This window comes from Budorcas taxicolor, chromosome 1, assembly GCF_023091745.1.
Source record: "Budorcas taxicolor isolate Tak-1 chromosome 1, Takin1.1, whole genome shotgun sequence".
Lineage (NCBI taxonomy): Eukaryota > Metazoa > Chordata > Mammalia > Artiodactyla > Bovidae > Budorcas > Budorcas taxicolor.
This window is the reverse complement of record NC_068910.1, coordinates 22,123,173-22,149,118: the sequence shown is the minus strand read 5'-3', so window position 1 is coordinate 22,149,118 and position 25,946 is coordinate 22,123,173.

Genomic DNA, 25,946 nt, shown 5'->3' with positions numbered 1-25,946 from the left:
AGTAAGTCAGAAAGAGATAAATATCATATTCTAATGCATATATATGGAATCTAGAAAAATGGTACTGAAGAATTTACTTACAGGGCAGCAGTGGAGAAACAGACATAGAGAATAGACTTATGGACACGGGGAGAGGGGAGGAGAGGGTGAGATGCATGGAAAGAGTAACATGGAAACTTACGTTACCATATGTAAAATAGAGAGCCAACGGGAAATTGCGGTATGGCTCAGGAAATTCAAACAGGGGCTCTGTATCAACCTAAGGGGTGGGATGGGGAGGGAGATGAGAGGAAGGTTCAAAAGCGAGGGGGATATATGTATACCAATGGCTGATTCATGTTGAGGTTTGACAGAAAACAACAAAATTCTGTAAAGCAATTATCCTTCCATTAAAAAAAAAACAACTAAATTTTAAAAAGTGTGAAGTGATCATTGTAGAGGCTGGGACAATTATAAGTTAAGGGAATTTCAAGAGAAATATAAATGGCAAGTTACCAGCTTTTCTTGTGGTTTATTGATTGAAATAAATTGTAAAAACAATTATAAAGCCTAAGAAAATTGTGAAAATGCAAACACTGACAGGTTATTGATATTAGAATTATTGCTAATTTTTAGGTGTGACAATGGTTTGGAGTAAATTTAAAAGCTTCTGTCTTAGAAATAAAGTACTAACTGATAAACATTAAAAAAAAATCATTCCAAACTATCATCAATGTTCTACCTATCCTAACATGTATATTAGGCAGCAGGTGGACCAAAGGCATTCAGGGTAATTACAGGACTATCCTGGACAAGATGCTTGAATTTAAATGAGACATAATCCCACTGGGGACAGATTCCTGGCCTCTGTCTTAGACATAATTCAATCGAGGGATAGAAGGGAGAATTGCAGTTGAAAATACAAGAAAATGTATTCAAGAAATCTCTTATTTCTCAAGGAAAACTGCCAGTAAAAATACTGAAATGTAAAGCTGATTATTCAATATATAAATTTCAAAAATAATTTCATGCTAAGTGGGAGTTCTCATGAATTCTATATACTCAGTCCATTTTGTTTGTTTTCGAAACCATAGCCACTCAATTCCCAAACACATATTATGTCAGACTAAGTGTCATTTCCCTCACCCAGTCCTGTAGATATATTCAAAAAGGGCTATTTTCTAGAAGAAAGTGATAGGGCTGGAAGAATTAGGAACCCAACAACTGAAATTAGTCTTTGAATCTTTGCACTACCACTTTACCAAATGTGGGACATGAGCAAGTTATTTTATATCTTTGTACCTTCTTTTCCTTAATTGTAAATGTGGATAATAATGACAGTACCAAAGTACCCAGTCCCTTAGGGATGCTCTAAGGATTGAATGAAATAATACATGCAGGGCTTGTAAATGCAATGCATGGCCCATGGTGATTTCTTCAGAAAGACTAATAATTACTGATTCTCTGTTATTATTGTATTTTATTTCTTTAACTCTCATTTGGAAAAATGTGAATTGAGAGGGGTCTAACCATTCAAACGTTAGCTTTGATAATAAAGCTGTCACCTTATTTGCCAGTTTAGTCTGTTAGAGAGACAGAGACCATTTCCACAGCCAAGATGCTATCATCATAGGCTTTATATAAGCATACATGAGTTGTCTGGGACTAAACTGAAGAACGGAGAAGGAAATGGCAACCCACTCCAGTATTCTTGCCTGGAGAATCCCAGGGACGGAGGAGCCTGGTGGGCTGCCGTCTATGGCACAGAGTCGCACAGAGTCGGACACGACTGAAGCGACTTAGCAGCAGCAGCAGCAAACTGAAGAAAGCAAATTATCTTACCTAAATATAGAAACAAAGTACATGGTCAATTATGAAGACCGACTTGATATTGGAATTTTGTTTAATTTTGAATCCTCACCACTTTACAGGGTAGATATTATTATTTTATTTTATAACTATAAACTCTGGAGCTGGGACAGGTTCAGTAATCTACACCAGGTCACATAGCTAGAACGTTACTGAGATGAGTTTTGAATCCAATTTTTTTTCTGAGCAAAACCCACATTATATTATATAAACAGTCCTCCTTAAGACAGAGGTTCTCAGCCCTGACAGACCTGGGGAGACTTTAAAACTATCAATACACAGGACCCACCCAAAACAGTTGAATTACTGCCACAGAAGGGTGGAAGGAAAACCCAGCCACCTGTAATTTACAAATCTACTGTGCTCTCAGGACTGAGAACCACTCAACTAGACTCTTCCATAATGTGTAAAATAAAGATTAACCTAGAGCAGCATCTTTCCCATTATCTATTCCATTAATTAGCTTTGAGTAGCTAAAATGAAGACTCATTTGCATCATTTACTCACGGAATTAATTTTCCCTGTTTAGAAAGTCATCCATCCCAATTTGGATGAAAAATCTCACATTGCTTACTGTTTCTAGATTATGAGCCATACAATTGTTTCTGGTGACTTTTTCATTCAAAAGTGTTTTTGAGAGTGCCCTTTGGGTCCTTATTGTTACTTCTGAGAGACATAAAGGAAAAATGAGCCACTGTTGTTCTCAAGGAGGTGATGATCTTTATGGCAACATGTACCTATAGAACATGTTATTGATACCAGGCATTGTAAAAGCCAGCAGGTATATAGAGGCTAACAGTGTACATGTAACTACTATCCTCTTGGAACTTATAGGTTAGTACAGAGATAAACATGTAAATTGATAAATATGCAATTACAAATTATGGCAAATGTTATGAAGAAATAAACAGAAAGGGTCTCCTTTAGATTGGGTGGTCGGGGATAGTTTCCACACAATAACCTCAAAATCATGAGTCTTTTTAGAGTTGTCATGTGTATTCCTAACAGTTAATTTTATAACTATAATGTACATGCCCAGTTTATTCCTCTCTTATGTCTGACTTCTTTCCCTTAGCATAATGTTTTTGGGATGCATCATGTTGCTGAGTGCATCAACAGTCCATTTCTTATCATTGCTAAGCAGAATTCCGTGGTATGAATATATTCTCAGTGATGTTTGTGCACATGAAAGTTTAAGAATCACTGAATTGAATTGTTACTTCTTTAAGGGCAGGAACAATGCCTAATATGTGTACTGCATTTTCAAAAACATTTGGCACAGGATATTGCACTCAGTAGGTATTCAATACACATTATCTGACTGGATGAATTTTGATGCTTGAGGATAATACCTTTTATTCCCTCTCTAGTGTCCCTCCCCACAATATTCATGTGATTTTTAAAGGTTTTTATTGGAGTACAGTTGCTTTACAGTGGTGTGTTACCTTCTAGTGTACAGCATAGTGAATCAGCTACATGCATACACACATCTGCTCTTGTTTAACTTTCTTCCCATTTAGGCCACCACAAAGCATTGAGTAGAGTTCCCTGTGTTATGCAGTAGATTCTCATCAGTTATCTATTTTATACATAGTATCAGTACTGTATATATGTCAATCCTAACCTCCCAATTCATCCCCCCTTTGTCCCTTGGTATTCATACATGTGACTTTTGAAAAAAAAAAAAAAAGTAGATATTATTTTGAGTCAGTAAAAGACAGGAATGATTGAGCATTTTCACACAAGGCAAATGATTCATTGGACGGTAAGGCAAGGAATCACATCAACGGCAGTGAACCTGTTTACTCTCAAGATTCTTTAAAATCATCTATGTCTAATGCTCCTCCCGGCCGCCGCCCCTGACCTCGGAAGTGGCGTAGCTCCTTCTTGGCTGCCGCCCCTGACCTCGGACCTGGGGTAGCTCTCCTCGCCCGTGCTCTGTGCGTTGTCGCAGGCATCTGGTCCCCTCACTTCATGGGAAATAGATGGGGAAACAGTGGAAACAGTGTCAGACTTTATTTTGGGGGGCTCCAAAATCACTGCAGATGGTAACTGCAGCCATGAGATTAAAAGACGCTTGCTCTTTGGAAGAAAAGTTATGACCAACCTAGATAGCATATTGAAAAGCAGAGACGTTACTTTGCCAACAAAGATCCCTCTCGTCAAGGCTATGGTTTTTCCAGTGGTCATGTATGGATGTGAGAGTTGGACTGTGAAGAAAGCTGAGCGCGGAAGAACTGATGCTTTTGAACTGTGGCGTTGGAGAAGACTCTCGAGAGTCCCTTGGACTGCAAGGAGATCCAACCAGTCCATTCTGAAGGAGATCAACCCTGGGATTTCTTGGAGGGAATAGTGCTGAAGCTGAAACTCCAGTACTTTGGCCACCTCATGCAAAGAGTTGACTCATTGGAAAAGACTCTGATGCTGGGAGGGATTGGGGGCAGGAGGAGAAGGGGACAACGAGGATGAGATGGCTGGATGGCTTCACGGACTTGATGGACATGAGTCTGAGTGAACTCCGGGAGTTGGTGATGGACAGGGAGGCCTGGCGTGCTGCAATTCATGGGGTCGCAGAGAGTTGGACACGACTGAGCGACTGAACTGAACTGATGTCTAATGCAGGCAGACATTGCCTCATTCATAAATGTGTCAAGGGTTGGTTCTGATACTTTAGCTGTGATGTTAATTAGTTACACAAAATTTAGATGCAGTTGAGAGGTGAGGATAAGACTGTAAGCTCCTAGGAAACGGGACTGACCTTTATTCCTCTCCGCCTCCACTAGAGCCTGAGTCACAGCATCTAAAATCTAGTAGGTGCTCAAGAAAGATTTCTGGAATTGAACTGAATGCAGACAACTTGCTCTAATACAAAATATGTGTTTACAGTGTGCTTATCCATAATAATTACTCTGGGAATGTTCAAAGAAAGCCTTGCTGAGCCTACATTTTAATGCAGGGCACATTTCTGAAATGAGACTGATGTTCTCCATAATGACTCCCCTGAAACCAGGCTAACATTTAAAACAGTTAGTATGCCAGAAGCAGTCTGGGAAATGTCAGTGTGGTTTGCGATCACGAGCTGGTCTAAATGAAGAAAACAGCTCCTTTTAATAAACTGAGCTTTATACAGACTGCAGAATTTTATTGAAATTGAAGACAGACAGACTTGACTAAACTAAAGGGCTTAGACATATTATTGCTTATTAAAATGCATTCATTAATTAATTGCTTATTAAAATGCATCCATTCATTATTGCTACATTAAAATGTATAGAATCATCAAGATTGATTCTATTATAATAGGAGGCAGTTGGAAGATATTTGTTGAGTGTTTGAGCTCTAAAGTCAGAATGAGGTCTGCCATGTCCTACCTGAGACCAAGGTTCAATCCGCCTCACCTTTCTGACTCTTAGTTCTCTGACCTACAAAAAGGTGATAATATTAACAGCCTCACTGGCTGTGCTCTGATTGAATTATATAGCATGTTGTATAAGACACAACATCGAGGGAAGCTTGGCACATCCATATCACCTAAGAGCTTATTAGAATGCGGACTCCCAAGTCCAACTACCGACCTACTGAATCAGAAACTTCGTCTTAGCAAGATCCCCAGCTGACTCTCATGCACATTAAAGTGTGAGAAAAGCACATCTTAGGCATTTATACATGCCAGGCACACAGCAAATGCTTCATAAATACTTGCTGTTATTATTGTATAGAAAATTTTAGAAATACAAATAAAAGATAGTTTTGTCCTCTCCCCAAAGAAAGGTCCATTTCTTTACCATACTGTACATGTCTTTCATCTTAGAACTGTTTCACCTTTGCAAAGATCAATATACAGCATTTTAATGTACAGCATTCAGTGTAAACACCGACTCATTTAATTTGGTTGATCATTTGTAAAACCAGGATTGAATAGTTCACAGTGATCATCTAAAGCTAGATGTCTTTGTGGACTACAAACATACAGCTTTATCAGAACTGGCGGGCTGATGTTAACATGAAATTACTAATTGACCTTTCTACTTCCTCATAGGCACAGACAGATATATTGGTTTTAAATGGATTCTTCACACTCTGGTAGCTTGGTTCTCGCTTCCCATATCTATAATTGACTGAATAAGATGAAACATAAGGGAACAAATGGAAAAATTTTAAGAGGTGATCATTTCTAGTTTCATTGAGCCTATTTTCAGAAAGATTAGAGACAGTGGTTTTGGATAGGAGACAACAGGGCTTTCTTCATGGTTTTTTCCCCCTCTGCATCGATACTGTTGTGTGCGCTGTCTGAAAATCTCTAAAATAAATAAATAGTTCACCATTTGTCTTTAAGAATCCTCCATCTCCCCTGAGTAGGTGTTGGGAGAATAGGAAAGGCAATGCATTTCTTATGAACAAACCATTGAAATTTTTCAGGGCAGGAAGTTGGCCCCCAAGCAAATGGACTGAAGGTGGTATCAGGCTGGAAGAAGTCTACTAGAGTCTCTTCTAAGAACAGTCAACTCATTTTAAATTCTAAGGCAGCATTTCTTTACAGTGTTTCCACAACTGTAGCTGAACCAAAATAAAATGGAAGCTTTATAAAAGTGCGCCCAGAGGTTTGTCCTCCTGGTCATGTGCTGACCTGAGCTGTTACCCTTCTCTGCCTTCACTGAGAATGCCCTCTGGTTTCCTAAGTGTTGTACAAACTGCCGCCTGGAGATGAAATCTCCTGCACATGTTTTGTAGAATGCTATCTGACTATCAAAATAGAGAAAGTACAATTTGTTTTCAGAGACCACTCCCTATACACAAATACACACACACTCATGGATGCACACATATTCCCTTCTTGGGTCCTTTTACCCCACATTCAACAAATGTACCTTCATGGGGCCCTCAAGTTGCCCTGAGCCCCTCTTAACATAGAGATGATGAATCGAATAAAATAATTCACATTGCAATATCTATATCAGATAACCACCTTTTAAAAAAAACATTTTGAGATACTGAAAGAATATACAAAAGGCCCAAAGTATAGAGCTTTTATATAAAACATACTCCAAAGATTTCCTGTCTCTCAGAGAATAAACCCAAATTGCTGATGTGGCCTTCCGTGCGATGGTGCCTCCTTCTCCAATTCTGGTGCTCCTCTCTCTGTTCAGCCACCCCTGCTTGCCTGGATTAGGGCCCAGAACACTAGCACACTCTCTTCCCTTGGCCTTCAAGACTTCCCTCCTAAATCTCTCTTTAACTTCTTCCCCCCATTTCTTTGGATCTCTCTGAAATGTCTCCTTATCAGAAAGGCCTGTCTTGACAACCCTGAATGAAACAGCTCACACTCCCCCAACCCAGGCTCAGCATCTCATATCCCCTCACCCTGCTTTGTTTTATCCCAGAGCGCTGATCACGTACAGTATATATTTAGTTGTATACTTACATATTGTCTTGTTGTCCTGACTAAAATGTTAGTTCCAGGAGGTCAGGGTTTTTGTCTGTATTTTCCCTGCTATATTCCCCAAGTCTAGAAAAGAACCTGAGACATGGTAGTACAATATATAAAATCAGCATTGTACATCCTGATGAATTTTCACAATTAGAACACATGCACAACATGTACTTAGATCGAGAAACACCATTCCCAGCCCCCAGGGTCCCCTCTCAGGTCTCTTCTAGGCTCTACCCTCCCAAGAGGGCAATAATAACTCACTTGCCATCAAATAATGGACTAACTTCCCCTGGTTTTGATGAATACATGCTCTTTTCCTGGTTCTTTCATTTGATATAATACAAAATATATTACTTCATGATATCTTCTAGATTAAAAAAAAAGTTCAGAAAAAGGAAAACCATGCAGGAAAGAAAGCAAAAGACACTAATTATAAATAATGTATTGATTCACTACCTAGAAAAATTGGAGAAACAATTTATTTCTTAAAATACAGTTACCCATTTTTCTTTAAAGTACAGAGAAGCTTTTGGATTGCATATTTTACTAACTCATTCATCCACCTGTCAGTGTGGCTTTGCATAATGTATGTTACTTAGAAAATAGCATGAATATAGATTGTGTGTAAAGGCATTACTAATAAGGCAGGTGAGGCCAACTTTTTATGCCCTGTTACTAAATTATAATTAATTCATAGTCTAAAATTTATGTTTATTTCATCTGAGGGGGTATATGCTTTCAGGAATAAACGTGATCATTTTAAGCTAACATATTGATCAATTTAAGCTAACAAAAATATGTCTGAAATATCTTGATTCATTTATTCAATGCATTTTGAATGCAAGTAATGTAACGCTGACCAAATACAAACTTGACCCTTTCCCTATTGGATCATATAGTCTGATGAGAGACAGATATTAATCAAAGAATCATGCAAATAAATTTAAATGTAATGTTAATGGCTGAGTATAAGCAGGCAGCCTGTGAGAGTATATCAAAAGGGTGGACTGACTTGATTGGGAGAGTCACAGATGGTTTTCCTAAGGAAGTGATGGTGGAGTTGATAATTCGAAGACAGAATGTGTGTGTGCTGTGCTGTGCTCCATTGATTTTGAAGCTGTTGCAATCCCCTGGACTGTAGCCCACCAGGCTCCTCTGTCCATGGGATTTCCTAGGCAAGAATACTAGAATAGGTTGCCATTTTCTTCTCCAGGAGATCTTCCCAACCCAGGGATTGAACCCACATCTTTTGTATCTCCTGCATTGGCAGGCAGATTCTTTACCACTGTGGTACTTGGGAAGTCCTAAAAACAGAATGCTGGAACTTAAAATAGCCTTGAAAATTTACCAGCCACACGTGTGGAAATTGAGTGCAACATCTCTAGATTCTGTTTGTCTACAATATTCTCCATTATTCTCACTAGTATTCACCAGAAACACACGCAGACAAGCACATTCTTTGCTGTCTAACTCTCAGGCAGCCCCAGGTGTCAGCTACAGTTTTTCTCTCTTAGACAAGAAGTTCCTGGATGTTCTTCATGTACCTGAAGTAGGTCAAGGTCCTTAGTTTTATGCTATTATTCTTCACATCTTATCTGTGCCGTTTGTGATAGATTCACCTCCCCCCCTTTGTTAGTAAGGAATAACATGAGATTATCTGTGTTTCCCAGAATGTCTTGCACAACATGAATATACAGCAAACAGTACCTCTCAGTGTGTTTAATGTGTATAATCTCTACAAAAATACTCTAAGCTCTATGAGGGCAGGAAACACATGTCATGTTTTCTCTAGGAACACTAGCACTTATCACAGAGCACAGTGTTAAGTTAGATCTAGAGTCAGACTGTCTGGGTTTGAATTCAGTACTAGCAGCGTGATCTTGTTCAAGTTCTAGTTTGTTCATGCCTGCCTGTCTCACTAGAAAGTAGACTCCGTAATAAAACTTAACTCATAAGCTTGTATCAAATACTCATGCTTGTAAGTTGGAAGGAACAGTGCCTGGCTCATAGTAAGGAATTTATACATTCACTATTATTATCCATATGGATTCGGTAACTATTACCATTCCACTCTGCCTCCTTTAATGCTATTTCAATATACTGTCAGAATCCAAGAAAATAGGGATTGAATCCTACACCAGTTCATGCAGGGCTGCTTCATACCTCCTGGGGTCTCCTCAGCTGAATCAACGAGGCCTTGGGATTGGCCCATGAACCTTGGCAGGACTTATCTGGAAAAACACTTCAATTGAGAGCCTCATGGGAAAAACTTATATATATATTTTTAATTATATTTTAAAGTATACTTGAGCCCTGCCCATCAACAGAAAATTGGATTAAAGATTTACTGAGCATGGCTCCGCCCATCAGAACAAGACCTAGTTTTCCCCTTCAGTCAGTCTCTCCCATCAGGAAACTTCCATAAGCCTCTTATCCTTATCCATCAGAGGGCAGACAGAATGAAAATCACAATCACAGAAAATTAACCAAACTGATCACATGGACCACAGCCTTGTCTAACTCAAAGAAACTATGAGCCATGCCATGTAGGTCCACCCAAGATGGACGGGTCATGGTGGAGAGTTCTGACAAAACGTGGTCCACTGGAGAAGGGAATGGCAGACCACTTAAGTATTCTTGCCTTGAGAACACCATGAACAGCATGAAAAGACAAAAAGATATGGCACTGAAAGATGAACTCCTCAGGTAGGTAGGTAAATAATATGCTATGGGAGATCACTGAAGATATAACTCCAGAGAGAATGAAGAGACGGAGCCAAAGCAAAAACAACACTGAGCTGTGGATGTGACTGGTAATAGAAGTAAAGTCTGATGCTCTAAAGAGCAATATTGTGTAGGAACCTGAAATGTTAGGTCCGTGAATCAAGGCAAATTGGAAGTGGTCGAACAGGAGATGGCAAGAGTGAACATCGAAATTTTAGAAATGAGTGAACTAAAATGGACTAGAATGGGTGAATTTAACTCAGATGACCATTATATCTACTGCTGTGGGCAAGAATCCCTTAGAAGAAATGGAGTAGCCCTCATAGTAAACAAAAGAGTCTGAAATGCAGTACTTGGATGCAATTTCAAAAAAGACAGAAGGATCTCTGTCCGTTTCCCAGGCAAACCATTCTATATCACACTAATCCAAGTCTGTGTCCTGAGAGTAATGCTGAAGAAGCTGAAGATGAACAGTTCTATGAAGACCTACAAGACCTTCTAGAACTAACACCCCCAAAAAGATGCCCTTTTCATTATAGCGGACAGGAATGCAAAAGTAGGAAGTCAAGAGATACCTGAAGTAACAGGCAAATTTGGCCTTGGAGTACAAAACGAAGCAGGTCAACCCCTAACAGAGCTTTGCCAAGAGAATGCACTGGTCATAGCAAACACCCTCTTGCAACAACACAAGAGAAGACTCTACACACATCACAAGATGGTCAACACCGAAATCCGATTGATTATATTCTTTGCATTCAAAGATGGAAAAACTCTATACAGTCAGCAAAAACAAGACCGGGAACTGACTGTGACTCAGTTCATGAAATCCTTATTGCCAAATTCAGACTGAAATTGCAGAAAGTAGGGAAAACCCCTAGACCATTCAGGAATGACATAAATCAAACAATTATACAGTGAAAGTGACAAATAGATTCAAGGGATTAGATCTGATACACAGAGTGCCTGAAGAACTATGGACGGGGAGGTTCATGACATTGTATAGGAGGCGGTGATCAAGACCATCCCCAAGAAAAAGAAATGCAAAAGGCAAAATGGTTGTCTGAGGAGGGCTTAAAATAGCTGTGAAAAGAAGAGAAGTGAAAAGCAAAGGAAAAAAGGAAAGATATACGCATTTGAATGCAGAATTCCAAAGAACAGCAAGGAGAGATAAGAAAGTTTTCCTCAGTGATCAATGCAAAGAAATAGATGAAAATAATAGAATGGGAAAGACTAGAGATCCCTTCAAGAAAATTAGAGATACCAAGGGAACATTTCATGCAATGATGGGCACAATGAAGGACAGAAATAGTATGGACCTAACAGAAGCAGAAGATATTAAGAAGAGGTGGCAAGAATACACAGAAGAACTGTTCAAAAAAGAGCTTCATGACCCAGATAATCACGATGGTGTGATCACTCACCTAGAGCCAGACATCCTGGAATGTGAAGTCAAGCGGGCCTTAGGAAGTATCACTACAAACAGAGCTAGTGGAGGCGATGGAATTCCGGTTGAGTTATTTCAAATCCTAAAAGATGATGCTGATAAAGTGCTGCACTCAGTATGCCAGCAAATTTGGAAAACTCAGCAGTGGCCACAGAACTGGAAAAGGTCAGTTTTCATTCCAATCCCAAAGAAAAGCAATGCCAAAGAATGCTCAAACTACCACAGAATTGCACTCATCTCACACACTAGCAAAGTAATGCTGAAAATTCTCCAAGCCAGGCTTCAACAGTATGTGAAGCATGAACTTCCTGATGTTCATACTAGAAAAGGCAGAGGAACCAGAGATCAAATTGCCAACATCTGCTGGATCATAGAAAAAGCAAGAGAGTTTCAGAAAAACATCTACTTCTGCTTTATTGGCTATGCCAAAGCCTTTGATTGTGTGGATCACAATAAACTGTGGAAAATTCTTCAAGAGATGGGAATAGCAGACCACCTGGCCTGCCTCCTGAGAAACCTATATGCAGGTCAAGAAGCAACAGTTAAAACTGGACATGGAACAAAAGATGGTTTCCAAATAGGAAAAGGAGTACATCAAGGCTGTATATTGTCACCCTGCTTATTTAACTTAGATGCAGAGTACATCATGAGAAATGCTGGGCTGAAAGAAGCACAAGCTGGAATCAAGATTGCTGGGAGAAATATCAATAACCTCCGATATGCAGATGACACCACCCTTATGGCAAAAAGTGAAGAATTAAAGAGCCTCTTGATGAAAGTGAAAGAGAGTGAGAAAGATGGCTTAAAACTTAGCATTCAGAAAACTAAGATCATGGCATCCAGTCCCATCACTTCATGGCAAATAGATGGGGAAACAGTGCAAACAGTGGCAGACTATTTTTTGGGCTCCCAGATCATTGCAGGTGGTGACTGCATCCATGAAATTAAAAGATGCTTGCTCCTTGGAAGAAACTCTATGACCAACCTAGATGGCATATTAAAAAGCAGAGATACTACTTTGCCAACAAAGGTCCTTCTAGTCAAAGCTATGTTTTTTCCAGTAGTCATGTGTGGATGTGAGAGTTGGACTCTAAAGAAAGCTGAGCACCGAAGAATTGATGCTTTTGAACTGTGGTGTTAAAGAAGACTCTTGAGAGTCCGTTGGACAGCAAGGAGGTCCAACCAGTCCATCCTATAGGAAATCAGTCCTGAATATTCATTGGAAGGACTGATGATGAAGCTGAAAGTCCAATACTTTGGTTGCCTGATGAGAAGAGCTGACCCATTAGAAAACACTCTGATGCTGGGAAAGATTGAAGGCAGGAGGAGAAGGGGATGACAGAGGATAAGATGGTTGGACAGCATCACTGACTTGATGGACATGAGTTTGAGTAAGCTCCAGGAGTTGGTGATAGACAGGGAAGCCTGGTGTGCTGCAGTCCATGGGGTTGCAAAGAGTCAGACACGACTGTGCGACTGAACTGAGCTGAACTGATTTATGTTTCTAGCATACAGCGAATTGATTGTTTTGTGTGTGTGCGTATGTGTATGTGTTCACACACATTGTTTTTCATATTCTTTCCCATTATGTTTTATCACAGGATATTGAATATAGTTCCCTGTGCTGTACAGTAGGGCCGTCTTGTTTATCCACTCTACACACGAGAATTTTAATGAGAACTTTTGCTTTTAAACACTTACTCTTCTTTATCTCTTCTCATTTTACCAGCTGGGTTCCTTTCCACCTTACACATGGCTTTATGCTCATCAGTTTCAGAAGTAGTCTGTGACACTGTGGTTGGTTATTCAATGGCCCAATAAATGGCAGAGGGAATGAAGAAGAGGTACAAACCAAAGGGAAAATCGGTTGGATGTGGTTTGTCACTTGTACTAATCAGGAGAAGAAATTTATCAATCTCCCCTCAAAATTGTAACCATGCCATCCTTTTCATCATTGTCATTGGTTGGCCCTTTTCTACTGACAGGAGCAACCTCTGTATTGAGAACTCATGGCAAAATGAGATACTATTCTCAGCTCTTATAAGGAGCAATACATTTCAACAGGAAAAAAAAAATATTTTTATAAAACAAAACCAGCAAATATCTCTTAACTATGAAAGTTAGCTTTGAAACAAAACTAGAGAAGTTAAAGTTTGAGTTTCAAACTGTGAATTACATATTTTATTATCTAGGACTGAATTTTGCTGGTTAATTAGAATGATTCCTTATTAAATCAAACACTTCCCCCAAGGGATTTGGTAAATCTTTACTGTACTTTTTAATCTTTCTTAAATAAATTGTATTTCCTTGTGTTATGATTTCTACTTTTATGCCCTAACATTTTTTGTAACAGATGCAGATGCTTATAGACACTGATAGTTAATAAAAACAGATTCAAATCAAATATTGACAGAACAGTTTCTCAGTTCAGTTCCGTTCAGTCACTCAGTCATGTCCAACTCTTTGCGACCCCATGAATCACAGCACGCCAGGCCTCCCTGTCCATCACCAACTCCCGGAGTTCACTCAGACTTACGTCCATCGAGTCAGTGATGCCATCCAGCCATCTCATCCTCTGTCATCCCCTTCTCCTCCTGCCCCCAATCCCTCCCAGCATCAGAGTCTTTTCCAATGAGTCAACTCCTCGCATGAGGTGGCCAAAGTACTGGAGTTTCAGCTTCAGCATGGAGGATCCAAATTCTCATGGATTGAGAAGTTTAAAAGAAAACAATAAAACTTTTATAATAAAGCTGTTTTATTAACTTTTTTACAGTCCCAATAGTTTAGTTTCTGCCCTGGTGATAAAATACAGGAATCAGATACAACGGTAAAATAAACAGATTCCACCATATTTTATTACACCTTAATGTTAAGAACATCTGTTCAATAAAGTGATAACATTCATATTTAAACCCCACTAGACTAGAGCATTATCCTGATGAGGACAGGGATGGTTCTGCTTATTTCCACTGTGTCAATGTCTTGCCTGTAATAGAAGTTTAGGAAATTTGTTGAACAAATGAATTTAAGAGGAGGAAAATTATCTATATGGGTCAGTTGATTATGCAAGTCTTAGATGAGATGATGTGATGAGAAGATCACAGTTATGACATAGATCTCTTAATTTACTCCAACCCAATGTTCTTTTATTTAATTAGAATGAGTTTAACAAAGGATAACATGCCTGGACATACTGCTGTATCTACCCAGCAGCATTTCCTTTTCCACTTTTCCATTAGCCCTCAATTTTCACTGGAGAGCCACAAGATCTTTCAATATCTAACTGCATTCCCAACTCTAGTAGCACATGACCTAAGTAAAGCCAAGTATGCCCACTTTTTAGTTGCAGTGGACTGGTTCAAAATAGGCATGTGACCTATGCCAACCCAATTAGATTGACTCTCAGAATCTCAGTAAGAAATGTTCTTGAATGTGCTTTTTTTCTCTAGATGGAGCAGTGTCTGTGTGAGTCCTAGAACTCCTGCAGGGATGCGCAGAAGAAGGCTTATGGCTGATGCTATCAGCTTTGTCATCCTGTTGAAAGCCAGTCAGATGAAAAAGCAGATTCACCTGGAGGGGTATAACTAAGAGAATTAAGGAAAAAGAAACGGAGTCCATTTTAAGTTTATAGCTCAAACCACACCTGAAAGTTTGACTTGTCTTAGAATGCTCAGCCATTGTCAGAGTTGAATTTTGGAGGGAAAGGGAGGTATGATCAACTCAATGATATCTGTAGAGCTCTTATGTTCAGATATGGTGATAAGCACTTAACATACAATGTTTTATTTAATCTTTATAACATGATTATGAGGTAGGAGTTACATTATCCCATTTTATAGATGAAGAAACTAAGGCACCAAGAAAGTTAATTGATGTGTCCAAGGTCACAGAGCTATTAAGTGGTTAATTCTGGCTCCAGAACCCACCCAATTAACCACTGTTCTAAACTCTCTAAAACCACGTTGACGCCTTCCAGACCCTCCTTCCTACTTAAGGCCTTTTAATTTGTATTTCTGCATGCTTAATTAAGAAGATCATTCTTGTCCTTCATGTCTCAGGTCAGTTAACCACTCTGAAGTGGCCTGCCCTGACCAACTGATCTAAAGTAGGACCCTCCCAGAAACTCTGTATTGCATCATCCTGTTTGTTTCCTTCAATATATTCTTCTCATGCTGTGTTTATCCCACTAGAATGTAAACTCCATGAAGGCAGAAATCACTAAATTTTTTCACTCCTATATTTTCAGTGCCTTGCCTAGAGCTTGGCATGGGGTAGGCACTCAATAAGGGCCTATATTTTTGAATGAACAAACATCTCAATTAATTAGAAATGATTATGCTTGTTTAGATAATAATCACTCCCATTAATATATGTTAATGAAATAGAATAGGGAAGGAGAGAAATAGAGAAATGCTTTAAAGCCCTTGGAGACTATAATCACTGGTAGATTTGTTTTGCTGTGGCACTTAAGTGACTTGATGAGTCAGCCAATCTACATTACATTCATCTGTGAATAGGCAAGTTATCATTTTAAATGTCCTCTGTATCCAGTCATATGCCTGACTGCCCAAACAGCTATTTAAGGGAAGATGGGCAGGATTTGACTCTAGGCTCTGTGTGATTCATGGGCACAAGGAGACTGAGGGAAGGAAAATGGAATGAAAATTAGAGCTGAACAAGATCAGCTCTTGGCCAGTCTGTGTAAAGTTTGAGGACCTCTCTTGAGCATGCTTCTTCCTCAAACCCACTTCTGCTAGAGAACTTTGGGAAAAACTTCCAGCCTACAGCTGTCCCCTGCCACATATTCCCTAAGTACACCTAACTTCAGAACCTCTGTGTGGACAGTTCCATGTATATTGCCAACATCTCACCTTAAGGGCACTTCCGGAGAAGTCAATCCACTTTCCTGCCTCAGAAGGAGAAATGGCCCCAATATGTGGGGAAGTTAGTGTCTGAGCTGCAGTCCTCAACCAGAATAGGGTAGAAGTCCGAACTCCTCCAGTCTCCTTTTATTTGATTGACAATTTGTCCAGATCTTCCTTAGAGTCCTCACTGAAATTGAACTCTAGGTGCCAACACTGCAAAGCAACTTAATTAGGTAAACTTTATTGGCTTTTTACCTCCCTGTGTCACTGTTTCTTTTTCACTGTGCTTTCTGGTATCTCTTCCCAAATAAACTATTTGTTTCTAAGTCCTTATCATAGGATTTGATTTCAGGGAAGACGTTGAGCAAATTACAAAAAAAAAAAAAAAGTCTCCCAGAGGTGTGTGAATGCAAATGGGAGCCCTCTCTGGGGGAAATGTTACAAAAAGGAAAAAGGCATCTTTTCCTTTAGGCTAATGTAGACCCTGCACACCATAAATGTAAGTTGTATTTTAGCTCACCCACTCTTTCTCCCAAGCCAGGTGATTTTGTGCAGCCCAGAAGTGCACAACTGTATATGGCCTTCTTACCCTAGTCTCTTTCTGTATATCCTCAGATATAGCAAAACATTTCTAATGTTTATCAACCTTTATCAAATTTTATCAAATTCCAAAGTAACAACATTCTTCCCCCGACCAAATCCATTTTTTCCCATATTAAGTCTACTACGTGTGAATATGTAGATTTAAATCTTCTCTAGTAGATAACAACAATGATTATATAGTTACACATGTTTAGGTTTTGTTTCCAAATTACTGTACTATGTACTATTTGATATATTCAACACATGGATATTATTCCCATTGTACAGATGAGGATATTGAGACTCAGAGAGAATAACTAATTTGCCCAAAGCAAAACTTGCTAGTAACCTAGGATTTGATTAATGCAACATTTTAACCTAGTTTTATAATTCTAAATCTTAAAAACTTTTCACCAACCCAGGAAGTCATAGCAAGCAACTCATGAAACAGTCAGAGATTTTTAGAACTTGAATATTGTTTTTCTTACTCTACTGATTTCTATAAATTTCCTACTGATTGGCAAAGTAGTTATGAGACACAAGTATATGGCATGTAAAACTCAGGAAACATTTTTTCACTGGATGGATGATTGAAAGGATAATTAAGGGTAGAATGAAAGCCCTTCCTTGTTGATTTCCCTAATACTGAAAAGTAAAACCCAAATGATTAATTTATGACAACAACTACCATTTATCAAGGGACTCAAATATCATGTATCCATTTCTCTTTACGTATTTTGGATACTTATATGGGTATTACTGAATCACTTTGCTATACGCTTATAACTAACACATCATTGTTAATCATCTATACTCCAATATACAGTAAAAATTAAAAAGATTCCAACCAGAACTGGAATCTTGCCACTTATTAAAATCGAGATTTTGAGCAATTCACCTCACAGGGTTGCACTGAGAATTAAATGCAATAATATTTTCCCCAATGCGGGGGCAATTTCTGGAACATAGTAGACTCTCAACAATGAGATGATTTAATTAGTTAACATGTATCAAGTGCCTGCTCTATGCTAGTCCCTGCCTGAGCCACAGCGGAAGCCAGTAAAAGACAGCCCCTGCCCCCCATGACCCCTAGTCTGTGGTGGACCAAACCAGAAGGTAGACTTGAAATGCTCTTGAGTTCTGAATGTCCCAGCTGTGTGTTACAGTAAATGTGCCCCTCATTGCCTTGTCACTCTCTGATGAGTTCAGCTACTGTTTTGTTCAGGGTTGTGTGTGAATCATGGTTTGTGCTAGGTTTATCTATCCCTTTCTCAGTTTGAGTCAGTCTGTATTTATCAAAGCCAACTGACTCAGAAAAGAACAGGAGCAAAGAATCAAACAGTTGGAGAATTTCCCATACTTCCCAGCTCTGGACTCTCAGAATAGGAATGTGAACTCTCAGAAGAGGAATGAGCTAGAGATCCTCAGTTGTGGCATGTAAGATCATCCATCTTTGTTGCAGCACATGGGATCTAATTCCCTGAACAGGGGTCGAACCTGGGCCTCTGCATTGGAAGCACCGAGTCTTAGCCACTGGACCACCGGGGAAGCCTACAGAGGTCCTCAGTTTTCATTCCTGCCCTGTGGTTAATGTAGACAGCAAGTATGATTTCCAGTCCATAAGCATAGCTGTGCCCAAAAAAAGAGAGGGAGAGAGAAAAACCACAAAGCAAAACAAACAACCAAACCAGAACAAACAAAAATAAAGTCCTTCTGTTTCTTTATCTTCCTTAAATCCACTTGGTTCTAATTCAGGGGCCACAGCTCCTGGCTAACCAAAGAAGGATGAGCTATTAGAGAGTCTTCTTCCTAAAGATAATGGATGTCCCAGAGGCTATGAAGCATCACAACTTAAAGTAGAGTGCTCTGTCATGAACTTGAACCTGTACTAGTTACTACTGAGAGTCCACAGTGCCTCCAGCCCACACCATCCCTCCAGTTCTGATGGCATGTCTTCTTCAGAGTCATGCTTGGGGCCTGGGGTCTTTGAGAAAACTGGGGATTCTGGTGTCTCCATTGACCCCAAGCACTCAGTCCTCTTGGCAGTCTGGACAGTCTTCCAAGGCTGCTTCCAGGGATAGTTCAAATCTCTACTACTTAGGGCAGACACACACACACACAGAGCTCTGTATTCAAAAATCACTTTTTAATCCAATGTAAAAGTTTTCTTCCTTTCTATTCTTGTTTCCGATAGTGGCTCCGCTCCCTTTTCTCTCCCTGCCAGAAAGAAGTCTAGCATCATCTGTTTAGTGGATAAAACTTTTGAGATTAGAAGCTCATAAATAGAACTGCCCTGTCCACTTTCTTATTTGCCGCTAACCTTCCCAGAGGCAAGAGAGCAAGCCTTGCTACCTGCTTGAGTGAGGGAAGGGAAAAGAAAAATGTATGGGAAAACTTTGCAAATTAATGTGTCTGTAGAAGATTATACCACAGCTCTGAGCTACTAGAGTTTCAGTGCAACAGACAGGGTAGTCAAGTAGGGTTTTGACTAGCTAAATGTTTGATATCATATATCAAAAGAAGAGAACTTTCATAATAGTGTGTGTTTATAGATAATTAGAAGTTAGGCATAAAAGGAAATTGCTGCTGCAGTGTTTGTGTTTGAGCAGCACTGATTATGATGAGGTGTGAGAGAGAAAGGACGCAAGAAAGTATCACAAGCCATCCTTTCTTGAATACTAGAAAGTATCCACAGCCTTTCCCTACAGAGTCTGATGGGGTATTGGACAACACCAAAGAGAAGAGATACAGTTACAATAGCCATCATTCACTGGGCATGTACTATATGCCAGTAGCTCTATAATATTATCATATTTAAACTTCACAAAAGAAGTGTGAGTTCCATGTGGGAAAGGATTTTTGTTTCTTACACTGCTGTGCTCCACAGCTATAAACAGTGCCTGGCACATTATAGATGTTCCATGTGTATTTATGAAAAGAATGAATGTTTTGAATTATCTCCGTTTTATAGATTAAAACCTGAGATTTGTTGGGAGATGGTGATCACATAGTAATAGAAATAGAATCTGGACCTAGATTAGTTTAGCACCAAGTATCCTATTCTTTATAATCTAACCCTGAGAATTGACCAAGGAAAATAATTCAAATTATGAAAATCCAAAATGGAAGAAAGATATCTTTACAGAAATAAAAATAATTGTAACAAAATAGTATATTAATAAAAGCAATCTGCCAACAAATCAGATAATGTAGGTGAAGTGGACAAATTCCTAGAAAGATAAAAACTACTGAAAAAGACTCGTTCAAATAGAAATGGAAAATTTAAACAGACATAGAAAAAGTAAAGAGATTGCACTAGTAATTTTAAAAATTCCTCAAAAAAGAAGCTCAAGCCAAGATGGCTTTACTGGTGGAGTCTTCTAAACATTTAAAGAATTGAAAATAATTCATCACAAATTCTTCCAAAAAATAGGAGATGAGGAAACACATTAGAAACAGGACAACCTATGATATGAGACTATATACACAACTCCACAGAACCCAAGAACCCAAAATATTTATTAATACAGTCTCCTAGCTACTCCAAACTTCAGGCAAAGGAAAACTGAAGTTGGTTTTTATGATCTGGAACAGATACGGTGTTTCAACCTAGAGCATTCACTCAGACACTTCATAACAGGATAAGAGGGAAAACAAATTTGTTGTCCAACAAATTTGTAAAATTCAGCAGTGGCCACAGGACTAGAAAAGGTCAGTTTTCATTCCAGTCCCAAAGAAGAGTAATGCCAAAGAATGTTCTATCTACTGCACAATTGCAGTCATCTCACATGCTACAAAGTCATGCTCAAAAGCCTCCAAGCTAGGCTTCAACAATACATAAACCAAGAACTCCCAGATGTTCAAGCTGGATTTAGAAAAGGCAGAGGAACCAGAGATCAAATTGCCAACATCTGTTGGATCATTGAAAAAGCAAGAGAATTATGGAAAAACATCTGCTTCATTGACTACACTAGAGCCTTTGATTGTGGATCACAATAAGCTGTGAAAAATTCTTCAAGAGATGGGAATAGCAGACCACCTGACCTGCCTCCTGAGAAACCTATATGCAGGTCAATAAGCAACAGGTAGAACTGGACATGGAACAACAGACTGGTTCCAAATTGGGAAAACAGTGCATCAAGGCTGTATATTGTCACCCTGATTTTTTTTTTTACCCTGATTATTTAACTTATATGCAGAGTACTTCATGTGAAATGCCAGGCTGGATGAATCACAAGCTGGAATCAATACTGACAGGAGAGATAATAATAACCTCAGATATGCAGATGACACCACCCTTATGGCAGAAAGTGAAGAGGAACTAAAGAGTCTCTTGATGAAGGTGAAAGAGGAGAGTGAAAAAGCTGGCTTAAAACTAAACTGTCAGAAAACTAAGATCATGGCATCTGGTCCCATCACTTCATCTCATATAGATGGGGAAGAAGTGGAAACAGGGAAAGATTTTAATTTCTTGGGCTCCAAAATCACTGCAGATGGTGGCTGCAGCCATGAAATTAAAAGATGCTTACTCCTTGGAAGAAAATCTATGATAAACCTAGACAGCATATTAAAAAGAACAGACATCACTTTGCTGACAAAGGTCCATCTAGTCAAAGCTATGGTTTTTCCAATAGTCATGTATGGATGTGAGAGTTGGATCATAAAGAAAGCTGAGCACCAAAGAATTGATACTTTTGAACTGTAGTGCTGGATAAGACTCTTGAGTGTCCCTTGGACTACAAGATCAAACCACTCAATCCTAAAGGAAATCAATCCTGAATATTCATTGGAAGGACTGATGCTGAAGCTAAAGCTCTAATATTTTGGCCACCTGATGTGAAGAACTGACTCTAGAAAAGACCCTGGTGCTGGAAAAAGATTGAAGACAGGAGGAGAAGGAGATGAGAAAGGATGAGATGGTTGGATGGCATCACTGACTCAGTGGACTTGAATTTGAGCAAGCTCTGGGAGTTGATAGACAGGGAAGCCTGGCGTGCTGCAGTCCATGGGGTTGCAAAGAGTTGGATACAAATGAACAACTGAACTAACTGAACTACATGGACATGGGAGCTTTCAAATGAAATGAAGCCTGAAGAAACAGTCAACCTGAGAATTTTTATGCTACGTGTGGTTAAGAGACAGCAGTGGTGGATAAATGTAACAGGTCAGAGAGTATGAACTAAGTGGAGTAAGCTGGGAGAAACTTAGCAAGGCCTGTTATGAACCTTCTTAGCATCCCTTTGTCTGTGGAGATAAAGAAGCTCATTGAAGTGTTTTATGACCTACTTCAGGAGGGGAAAGGTCAAAGTGGCCTTCCTAATGCTGCCATTTTCTCAAACTACTTCATCTTACAACGTTCCACATGCCAAAGCACCATCTTTGGGCTACCTTGATGTTGACGGGGCAGTAAGTCAGGTAACATCAAGGTAACTTTATGCTTTCTCTTCAGAATTTTTATAGCATGAAGCATTCTTTGTCATTCGCTTTCCCACAATCCACTCAAACACTTTCAGCCCTGTTCCTCCCCCCCTGCCCTGCAGTGTGGTTTATACATCTAGATTCATCCAGAATACAACAGTCAGCAGTTCATAGGCACCTGGTGTGGGAATTAGAAACTGCTAAGCCATCCAGAGGCTCTCAATCCCTGTGACTACCCTCAGATCTTACCATCTCCCTGCTTGGTTCCAGCAAACAGCTGTGGCTTCTATTTAGTCTGAAATACCAGAAAATTAATGCCTACACGAGCCCTTAACCAATGATTAAGTGACAGTAGTTGGTGCATTGTGGGTGGGATCACAGGCAGCCATAGCTGTCAGTGGGATAGTTCTGAGGCACATTTCCTATAGCATTTTCCAGAGTTCCACAGCAGGATTCAACTCCAGGAGCTCTCTAGTGGTAGCTAGAGGCTACCTATCTCATGATAACATAAGATGTCCCTTCCTTCTCTCCCGTGTCTTCTTTCCTTGCTGCTCTACTGGTTTCCTCACCTCCCAAATTAACTATGAACAATGGAATGTTTGTTTAGAGATCTGCTTCCTAGGAAACAAAATTAAGGCATAAGTTGTTCCCATCTATGTTGAATTTATAATCCACTAAAGATTCAACATAGACACAAAATAGCATAAACATGTGTGCAGGTCTCCACTGACCCAGAGAGAATGTGGGGGGTTGTTCAGTCTTTCTTTGAAATCAAATTAATAATGAATTAAAAATCCAACTTAGCTGTTGAGTGTAAAGGCTGTCTGTTTCTCCCATAGGAGGTTGTTAGCTAATCCCATCAAAGGCTGTCACTCTTGCTGAGAGAGCACAGCTCTCCTCCCATCCTTTCTACCCTTCCCCACCAGGAGCCATGTCACCATTAGCACCTCACGGATGGCAGATTCAACAGCTAGAGAAACACAGAAAGGCTCATTCTGAGAGCCAAGAACACTGCTCTTGCTTTGGTTTCAGAATCAAAGAGAAGTTTCAGTGTCAGAAGCTATGATGGAATTGATAGACCTTTCTTTTAAACTTTAAGGAAAGGTCACTTTCAGCTCCTGTCTTTCTGAATAGCCAGGAAGGAAACATACAGTCACACACACACACACCGTGTAAGGAAGGTGTTCATTGTCCAAAAACCTGGAGAGTAAGAAAAATCATCAAAACAATACAATAAGAACCCTTTTTTGACTATTTACCTATATTTTTGACTATTTACTGTACCTACCACTCTCCTTTTGTCAACCCTAAGCATTAGGAATTTTTAGCCCCATTTTACAGATGAGAAAACTGAGCCTTAGAGAATGTAGTCACTTAACTATTGAGGGAGAAAATAAATATAAGCTCCATGGGGAATAGGGATGGTATCTTGTTCATGATTGAACCCTTTTAGCACATTGTTTAGTGCATACTTATTGTTAGATAAATGTTTCTTGGATGTTGGATGAATGTTGAAACTCTGTCCTAAAGACCAAGTATTCAATATCCAAGAACTCATAGACAGTAGGGGCAGCAAATGTTTTCTGTAAAGGACCAGACCACAAATAATCCAGGCTTTGCAAGTCGTAAGGTCTCCATTATCTACTTGGCTCTACCACTGCAGTGGGAATGCAGCCATAGACAACACAAAAGGAAATGTGCATGGCTGTGTGCCAATAAAACTTTATTTACAAGACTGATAGGAGGCCAGATTTGGCCCACTGGCTGTAGTTTGCTGACTGCTCATGTAGGAACTTGTTCCTCAAAGGTGAGGTCTATATCCAGTAGCATAGGCTGGGCCAGAAACTCAGTGTAAGTCCTTCCCAAGATCTGCTAAATTAGGATCTAAATTCTAAAATTAATAAAAGCCCTAAGGATTCATATATTCAGTAACATTTGAGAAGCACCAGTTTAGGAGATTTGCATAATGTAGCCTATCAACCAGAATAATTATACAGGATTTCAAATAAACTTTTATTTCCATTCAACATAGTATGAGTGTAATTACAGCAGAAATTTGCTTAGTTTGATGTGACCAGGTTTGCAGTGGTTATTTTTCCTGATGGGTGAAGAAAGGAGTATGAAAAGCTGAGGAGGATCTCTTTTAAGGTCTACAAAACTGGAATGGGTCACAAAATCTGGACAGTCCAATTCTGTGCAACTCAAAAATCATCATGCCCCCCCACAGAAGCGAGAAACCCCCAACTCCTTCATTTCCTTTGTTTCCACAAAATAGAAACAGTTTCTACTAAACCAGACCAATCAATGCTAAATCTGATTGCTCAGACCTGTGTACAAATAATTTAGGTGTCTTTGCCATCACAGGTTATTAAATGCCCCCGAAGTACACAGCTATTTCCACAAATGTCATGCTCAGAGCCTTGAAAAAAATGAATGCCTCTCTCCAAGGACTGAAGTGCCTTCTCGTTAAACTTACTAATCATTTTATGTCCTGTCAAAGATGAAATCACAGTAGAAAAGAGTCCTGTCCTAATCCAAAAGCAATTGGCAAAATGATCCATGTCTTAGTAACATGTGAGTCTGAATGAGGCACTTGGCTTCTCAGAACCAGTGTTTTCCACTGGAAAGTGGGCATTCAGATCACCAGGTACTTTTTAGTAACTGTAAACAGTTTACTGGCTTAGAACTTCTGACCCAACAGTTATACAATTGATACTAGGAATACATTCTATAACATTTTCATAAAAGTATACAAAGGTTTATGCTGACATATAGCCATCCAGTGTTATTTTAATAGTAAACTTAGAAGCAGTCTAAATATTTAAAACTATGTAAGAACTATTCATTAAATGTTCAATAAATTGTGGAAGAGATATGCAACAGTTTAAAGAAAGGCAATGCCAAAGAATGCTCAAACTACCGCACAATTGCACTCATCTCACATGCTAGTAAAGTAATGCTCAAAATTCTCCAAGCCAGGCTTCAGCAATACGTGAACCATGAACTCCCTGATGTTCAAGCTGGTTTTAGAAAAGGCAGAGGAACCAGAGATCAAATTGCCAACATCTGCTGGATCATGGAAAAAGCAAGAGAGTTCCAGAAAAACATTTATTTCTGCTTTATTGACTATGCCAAAGCCTTTGACTGTGTGGATCACAAGAAACGGGAAAATTCTTCAAGAGATGGGAATACCAGACCACCTAACCTGCCTCTTGAGAAATCTGTGTGCAGGTCAGGAAGCAACAGTTAGAACTGGACATGGAACAACAGACTGGTTCCAGATAGGAAAAGGAGTACGTCAAGGCTGTATATTGTCACCCTGCTTATTTAACTTCTATGCAGAGTACATCATGAGAAACGCTGGCCTGGAAGAAACACAAGCTGGAATCAAGATTGCGGGAGTAATATCAATAACCTCAGATATGCAGATGACACCACCCTTATGGCAGAAAGTGAAGAGGAGCTAAAAAGCCTCTTGATGAAAGTGAAAGAGGAGAGCAAAAAAGTTGGCCTAAAGCTCAACATTCAGAAAACAAAGATCATGGCATCTGGTCCCATCACTTCATGGGAAATAGATGGGGAAACAGTGGAAACAGTGTCAGACTTTATTTTGGGGGGCTCCAAAATCACTGCA